This window comes from Salvelinus fontinalis, chromosome 9, assembly GCF_029448725.1.
Source record: "Salvelinus fontinalis isolate EN_2023a chromosome 9, ASM2944872v1, whole genome shotgun sequence".
Lineage (NCBI taxonomy): Eukaryota > Metazoa > Chordata > Actinopteri > Salmoniformes > Salmonidae > Salvelinus > Salvelinus fontinalis.
The window spans coordinates 20,470,220-20,478,195 of NC_074673.1; the positions used below are offsets into that span (position 1 = coordinate 20,470,220).

A 7,976-nucleotide genomic window follows, 5' to 3' on the forward strand; every position below is an offset into this window, starting at 1 on the left:
TAATTATTTTCTTCTCTATTTCTTGAACTGCATTGTTGGTTAAGGGCTTGTAAGTAAGTACTTCACGGTAAGGTTGTATTCGGGGCATGTGACAAACAAAATTTGATTTGATTTGATTTGTAGATCTCAAAAATAGGTGATATCCGTGTCGCCGTAGACTACATCACTGCTGTCATCCTTACCTCGCTCAGGTGGAACAAACTTAAACTTGCGCCTTTTTTCAATGCTGATTTGAATGTCATTAAGAAAACAGAGAAGTGTGAAAGGTATTTTTTCACAAACATCCTTTCTGAATTTAAAAGTAATCCTGGAAGTAATCATCTAGTTTTTCAAAAGTATCTGTAATCTGAATACAACATTTTTGCTGGTAACGTAACACAGTTACCATTTTTTTGTAATCCCTCACATTTAACAGATCACATGTTTATTTAACTAGGCAAGTCAGGTAAGAACAAATTATTTTTTTACAATGACCGCCTTAGACCACTGCGCCACTCAGGTTACTCCCCAACCCTGATTGTCACATACAGTCATGTCCGCAAAAACACTACAATGAATACTACAGTCATCTCTGCAAAAGCACTACAGTAAATATTACATTGAATACTATAGTAAAGTCCACAAAAACACTACAGTGAATACTGTAAATATAGTAATACTACAGTATTTAGACCATAGCATACTATCGTATTTTTTTTACGTGGGCTGTTACACAAATACACACACACACACACACACACAATTAAACAGAAAGCTATCCTGCCTCCTTACTTGGGTTTTAGATGTAGACAGTCAGGGTTAGATAATAGTAAGGTTGTGGTGATGGGTTTTACCTGTGGCTCTGAGGGGACTGAGGAGGAGTAGTGTGGACCAGAGTAGGACCCTCCACCTCCACAGACAAGACCTCTGCTGCTGCATCACTACAGCCTCAACCAGACACCAGGTTCCAGGCCCAGCCCCTAGCACTGTATCTAGAACCAGACCTTCCTTAGCACAGCTCCAAGTTCCGGTCCCAGTCTCTCACACCACCACCCCTAACCTGGAATAAGAGAAAGAGAAGTGTGGTCAAATAAAAGCCATCTTGTGGTTAAAAAACCAAACAGTTTTGCCACTGTCACTGAGCAATGCTAAGCTATCTATGACTAGCTAGCTGTCTGTATTTACATGGGTGTAACTTAAACGAGTGATGCTAGGCTAACTATTGCTAGCTATCTGTGCTGTATTTATTGACATACGCAAGCTGTCATTGAACAATGTTATGATAGCTACAACTAGCTGTCTGTCTGACTTAGTGGCCACTGAGCACTTAGTGGCCATTTTTTTCCTGCATAGCTAGCTATCACAATTTCGACCAAATAAAGATATAAATAGTCACTAACCAAGAAACAACTTCATCAGATGACAGTCTGATAACATATTTATTGTATAGCATATGTTTTGTTAGACAAATGTGCATATTTCAGGTATAAATCATAGTTTTACATTGCAGCCACCATCACAACTCTCACCAAAGCAACTAGAATAACTACAGAGACCAACGTGAATTACTTAAATACTCATCATAAAACATTTATGAAAAATACACAGTGTACAGCAAATGAAAGACAAAAATCTTGTGAATCCAGCCAATATTTCAGATTTTTTAAGTGTTTTACAGCGAAAACACAATATAGCATTATATTAGCTTACTACAATAGCCAACCACACAACAGCATTGATTCAAGCCAACAATAGCGATAACGAATAAACCAGCAAAAGATATACATTTTTCCACTAACCTTCTCAAACTTCTTCAGATGACAGTCCTATAACATCATATTACACAATACATATAGAGTTTGTTCGAAAATGTGCATATTTAGCGGCACAAATCGTGGTTATACAATGAGAATAGTAGCCAAGCTGCCAACAAAATGTCGGGAGAAATCTTGGGAGAGGCACCTAATCTAATCAGTAACTAATCATAAACTTGACTAAAAAATACAGGTTGGACAGCAAATGAAAGATACATTAGTTCTTCATGCAACCGCTGTGTTAGATTTTTAAAATTAACGTTACTACGACATACAGCGTGCGTTAAAGCGAGACCGCACCGAAATTAATGGCGGAATAGTAGTTTCACATTTTTTAACAGAACAACGAATTAACATCATAAATACTTCTTACTTTTTGATGTGCTTCCATCAGAATCTTGGGCAAGTTGTCCTTTGTCCAGAAGAATCGTTGCTCCGGTTGTAGATTGTCGCCTTCAACTTTGGAATTAGCAGTAAACATTAGCCATGTGGCCCAGACGTGCCCAACTCACTATAACGCAGCACAAAGAAATATCCGAAAATCGCAATATACTGATATAAACTGATATAACTCGGTTTAAAATTACAACATTATGATGTCTTTAACACCTATATCGAATAAAATCAGAGCCGGATATATCTAAGGCCTATAACGGGAGCTTTCCAGAACGCCATCCTGAGGTCTGTCTTGCGTCATGGCGAATGTTGAAAAGACTGCACCCCACGTTCCAAGACCCTTTATACGGCCTCAGATCTGCCTAGCAACTCCATTCCAATTCTCACTATTTGCTGACATCTAGGGGAAGGCGTATGCAGTGCATCTCGACCAATAGAAGACATGCAAATTAATAAACTGACCCCAGAACAGCCTGCCTGATTTCAGATTTCTCACTTCCTCACAGGAAGTTTGCTCCAACTTGAGTTCTGTTTTACTCACAGATATAATTCAAACGGTTTTATAAACTAGAGAGTGTTTTCTATCCAATAGTAATAATAATATGCATATTGTACGAGCAAGAATTGAGTATGAGGCAGTTTAATTTGGGAACGAAATTTTTACAAAGTGAAAACAGCACCCCCTATTGAGAAAAGGTTTTAAGGTCTTTACTAGTGTTAATTGATTAAAAACAAAAAACTATGTTTTAAGTGAGAAGTAGGCATTGGTCTTAAGCTGAAAAAGAAAGGAAATTCACGAGCATCACAATGCCTACTCCACCCATGCTCTACCAATGTTTTCCAGCACACAGCCTTGACCGACTACAGTAGTTATGTTGGTCTATTGTACTTCAAACAAGTCGCTTAGGATTTAAACCTTCTCAAACAGCCTAATTCATATTCTTATTGTAGGGGGTCCCAAAATAATGTGATTTGTACCGCATGCAAGTTAACATTAGGATAGGGGGTGCTGTTGTCACTTTTTCTGGAAATCGTGTAATTTTTAAACGGCTTCCTACTCAATTCTTGCTCGTACAATATGCATATTATTATTATTATTGGATAGAAAACAGTCTCTAGTTTCTATATCCGTTGAAATTTTGTCTCTGAGTGGAACAGAACTCATTCTACAGCAATTTCCCTGACATGGAGTCAGATTTCACACATCTTGGCCCCTGATCTGGAGTCAGTTTAAAGGTCCCTGTGAATGCTATGAGGATACAGACACTGCTTACGTCTTCCCCTGGATGTCTTTACGTGATGACGCTTTGAATGGTTTCGATTGCGCAATCACAGCCTCTATAAAGCAGATCAACGTGTAGGTAGTAACTCTTTTCCAGCTGCGCCGGACGCGCGGTGGACACCGACCTGCTCTTTTTCCAAGCATTAGTGTAGCCAGTAATATTTCTCCGGTCATGTTTTTACTTGTAATAGGTGTTAAAGACATCATAAGGTAGTTAATTTAAACCGTTTTATAGCAATTTATATCCGTTTAGTGCGATTTTGGGACATTTATTTCTGAGACACTTTGAATCTCTGGGCACGTTTCCAGTTCATGCCGAACGCAGTGGGCATTTCCACATGGCAAGAGGACAGCTTTCGACCAAAAGACGATTAGACCCAAGAAAGGATTCTTTGCCCAAGATTCTGATGGAAGAACAGCTCAAAGTAAGAACAATTTATTATGATAAATCGTGTTTCTGTCGAAAAATTTTAATCGCTTATGACGCCATTTTGTTAGACGTAGCTTCACTTGGCGCAAACTGTATTGAAAAGTAAGGATAATTTAAAAAATGTAAATCAGCGATTGTATTAAGAATTAAATTGTCTATCAATCGCTGTCCACCCTATATTTTTTAGTCACGTTTATGAGTATTTATGTATACGACTAGATCACTGTCTAATATGGCGCACGACATTTTCTGACCAGCTGGGCAACTTTTGTCATTGTCTAACCATGATTTTGGTGGCTAAATATGCACATTTTCGAACAAACTCTATATGTATGTTGTAATATGATGTTACAGGAGTGTCATCTGAAGAATTCTGAGAAGGTTAGTGAAAAAATTAATATATTTTGTCGATGTTGACGTTATCGCTCTCTTTGGCTAGAATCAATGCTCTGGTAATGTTTGCACATGTGGTATGCTAATATAACGATTTATTGTGTTTTCGCTGTAAGACACTTAGAAAATCTGAAATATTGTCTGTATTCACAGGATCTGTGTCTATTCTAGTCGATTTGTGACGGTGGGTGCAATTGTAAACTATGATATCTACCTGAAATATGCACATTTTTCTAACAAAACCTATCCTATACCATAAATATGTTATCAGACTGTCATCTGATGAGGTTTTTTCTTGGTTAGTGGCTATCAATATCTTAGTTTAGCCGAATTGGTGATAGCTAGTGGTGTTGGTGGACAAAGAAAAGATGGTGTCTTTTGCTAAGGTGTTTAGCTAATAGATTTACATATTGTGTCTTCCCTGTAAAACATTTTAAAAATCGGACATGTTGGCTGGATTCACACGATCTGTGTCTTTCATTAGCTGTATTGGACTTGTTAATGTGTGAAAGTTAAATATAAAAAAATTTAAAAAAAATTGAATTTCGCGCTCTGCCTTTTCAGTGGAATGTGGGAGGAGTGCCGCTAGCGGCACCCCGGGGCTAGACAGGTTAAAGTATTGAATTCTTCACATACCACACTAATCCAACTCCACTACCTTTTCAAGCTTTTTTATTATATGAAAACAAGCCTTGCTTTTATATTTACCAGACCATCAAGCTTGATTTATCGAGATGTTTGTCTTGTAGTGATGTGGTGCCTGTCTGTATTTGCCTAAACCTTTATATTTAGTCATTGAGAGTAACATATTATTTCATCTATTTGTCATAAGAAACTAGCTCCCTAGTATACAGAAAATACTCGAGCCCTAAAGCAAACTTCCAGAATATTGGAACAGAAATGGCGCTACACCAAACTGGAAGTCTTCCTACTAGCTTGGAAAGACAGTACCGTGCAGTACCGAACAGAACTCACTGCTGCTCGATCATCCTGTAATTGAGGAAAATAAGAACAATCCCCCCCCAAAAATTCTACTGTCGCAAAGCTAACTAAAAAGCAGCATTCCCGAAGAGAGGATGGCTTTCACTTCAGCAGTGATAAATTCATGAACTTCTTTGACGAAAAGACCATGATCCTTAGAATGCAAATTACGGACTCCTTTTTAAATCAGCGTATTTCTCCAAAGCTCAGTTGTCCTGAGTAGGCACAACACTGCCAGGACATAGGATCAAGGGAGACACTTAAGTTTTTAATACGATATCTCTTGACACATTGATGAAAATAATCATGGCCTATAAACCTCCAAGCTGCATACTGGACCCTATTCAAACTAAACTACTGAAAGAGCTGCTTCCTGTGCTTGGCCCTCCTATGTTGAACATAATAAATGGCTCCCTATCCCCCGGATGTGTACCAAACTTACTAAAAGTGGCAGTAATAAAGCCTCTCCTGAAAAAAACAAACCTTGACCCAGTGTTACGCTCGTCGTTTGAAGGAGGCGACCAAGGTGCAGCGTGGTAGGTGAACATCTTACTTTTATTAAAATGAACAACAAAATACAAAACGAACGTAAGTATGCCTAAGTATGATCCCCAATCAGAGACAACGATAGACAGCTGCCTCTGATTGGGAACCATACCCGGCCAACAAAGAAATAGAACACATTGATTGCCCACCCTACTCACACCCTGACCTAACCAAATAGAGAATTAACTTCTTGTCAATATGGGGGCGCTGTTTCCACTTTGTAAAAAATTGTGCCCAAATTAAACTGCCTCGTACTCTATTCTAGATCGTACAATATGCATATTATTATTACTATTGGATAGAAAACACTCTCAAGTTTCTAAAACTGTTTGAATTATATCTGTGAGTAAAACAGAACTCATTTTGCAGCAAACTTCCAGACAGGAAGTGAAAAATCTGAAAACGATGCTCTGTTCTAGGGCCTGCCTATTCAATTGCCTTATATTTATAGATTTGCATGCACTGCATACGCCTTCCACTAGATGTCAACAGGCAGTGGAAGGTGGAATGGGGTGTCTAGCTTGATCTGAGGCCGAACAAGAGCTCTTGGAATGACGTGTCCAGAATTTCCTTTCTCTACCTAGGCACGGGAAGTACCTCCATGTTGTCTTATGATAAGCGCTCGGTATACACGGCTAATATCTCCGGCTTTGTTTTTATTTGATACATATTAGAAAAACATCATAAAGTAGGTTTTTTCATCCGAGTTTCATCAGTTTATTCAAAGTTTAATGGGACTTTTGGAGTTTTCCGTTCTCTGCGTCGAGAGAAATTGGGAACGTCATCAGCATTGGCTAGCCTTGTGGAGGGAATTCGACAGGAGAAAAGGACAATCTAAAACCAAACAACGATTTATTCTGGACAAAGGACTCCTTGTACAAGATTCTGATGGAAGCTCAGCAAAAGTAAGAACAATTTATGATGTTATTTCGTATTTCTGTGGAAAATGTTATTTCTATTATCTGCCGTTTTTGGCGGGCACTGTCTCGCTATAACGTAAGCTGTTTGTTATCATAAAGTTATTTTAAAAAATCTAACACGGCGGTTGCATTAAGAACCAGTGTATCTTTAATTTGCTATCCAACATGTATTTTTTAGTAACGTTTATGATGAGTTCTTTGGTCAGATTAGGTGAGTGTCCAAAATATCTCCTGACATTCTGGGGAATCGATGCTACATTTTCACAATGTATAACCACGGGTTGCAGCTCTAAATATGCACATTTTCGAACAAAACATAAGTGTATTGTATAACCTGATGTTGTAAGACTGTCATCTGATGAAGTTGTCCAAGGTTAGTGATTAATTTTTAACTCTGGCCGCAAACCTGAACCTATAGGGGAGGGTCCGGGTGGGAATCTACCCTCGGTGGCGGCTCCGGTGCGGGACGCAGACCCCGCTCCGCTCGTGGCCCCGCCAACTTCGGTGGTGCCTCTGGTGCTGAGATCATCGGCCGGAAGCTCCAGGCCGTGAATCATCGCCGGAGGAATCTAACCATGGACCGTAGATCGTCGCCGGGGACTCCGGACCATAGATCGTTGCAGAAGGCTGCGGACTGGGAACCGTCACTGGAGGATCTGGACTGCCGACCGTCGCTGGAGGCTCCGGACTGCCGACCGTCGCTGGAGGCTCCGGACTGTAGACCGTCGCTGGAGGCTCCGGACTGCAGACCGTCGCTGGAGGCTCCGGAACTTGGATCGTCGCTGGAGGCTCCGGACCTTGGATCGTTTCTGGAGGCTCCGAGTCATGGATCTTCACTGGAGGCTTCGGGCCATGGATCATCACTGGAGGCTCCGGGCCATGGATCATGGATCATCACTGGACGCTTCGTGAGTGGAGCAGGCACAGGACGTACCAGGCTGGAGACGCGCACTGGAGGCCGGGTGCATAGAGCTGGCACAGGATATACTGGACTGTGTAGGCGCACTGGAGATCTGGAGCGTAGAGCTGGCACAACGCGTCCTGGACAAAGGACCACCTTCGCATGGCAAGTGTGGGGAGCTGGCACAGGACGCACTGGGCTGTGAAGGCGCACTGGAGACACAGTACGTATGGCCGGCGCAGGATATTCTGGGCCGTGGAGGCGCACTGGAGGTCTGGAGCGTAGAGCTGGCACAACGCGTCCTGGACAAAGGACCACCTTCGCATGGCAAGTG

The 7,976-nt window shown here is 40.9% G+C and overlaps 1 pseudogene; it reads right to left on the reverse strand.

The window, feature by feature from the left end:
- LOC129862962 (cadherin-related family member 5-like) overlaps positions 1-7,298 on the reverse strand; it is a 33,330-nt pseudogene extending 26,032 nt beyond the window's left edge.
- Positions 7,299-7,976: the final 678 nt, after the last annotated feature.